The sequence below is a fragment of the Otolemur garnettii genome, unplaced genomic scaffold (genome assembly GCF_000181295.1).
Source record: "Otolemur garnettii isolate 467f Iridium unplaced genomic scaffold, OtoGar3 scaffold00003, whole genome shotgun sequence".
NCBI lineage: Eukaryota > Metazoa > Chordata > Mammalia > Primates > Galagidae > Otolemur > Otolemur garnettii.
This window is the reverse complement of record NW_003852398.1, coordinates 1,102,947-1,103,461: the sequence shown is the minus strand read 5'-3', so window position 1 is coordinate 1,103,461 and position 515 is coordinate 1,102,947.

Here is a 515-nt window from a genome sequence, read left to right as displayed (position 1 = left end):
AGAACCCCAATTAATCAACAAATAAAAGAGCAAACAATACTGTTTATCACTGGGCAAAAGACATGACCAGAACTTCCTCTGAGGAAGACAGATGAATGGCTAACAAAAATATGAAAAAATGCTCATTGTCCCTAATCATCAGAGAAATGCAAATCAAAACCACCCTGAGATATCACCTAACCCTTGTGAGAATAACCTATATCACAAAGTCCAGGAGTTGCAGATACTGGCATGGATGGAGAGTGAGATAATTTTACACTGTTGGTAGGACTGCAAACTAACACAGCCTCTAAGTATAGAGAATCCTCAAAGTACAGAAATTAGACCTCCAATTTGACCCCCAAATCCCACTATTAGGCATCTACCCAGAAGAAAAGAAATCATTTTATCATAAAGACATTTGCACTAGATTGTTTATCACAGCTCAATTTACAATTGTCGGCTCAGTGCCTATAGCTCAACCGGCTAAGGCGCCAGCCACGTACACCTAAGGTGGCGGGTTCAAATCCCCAGCC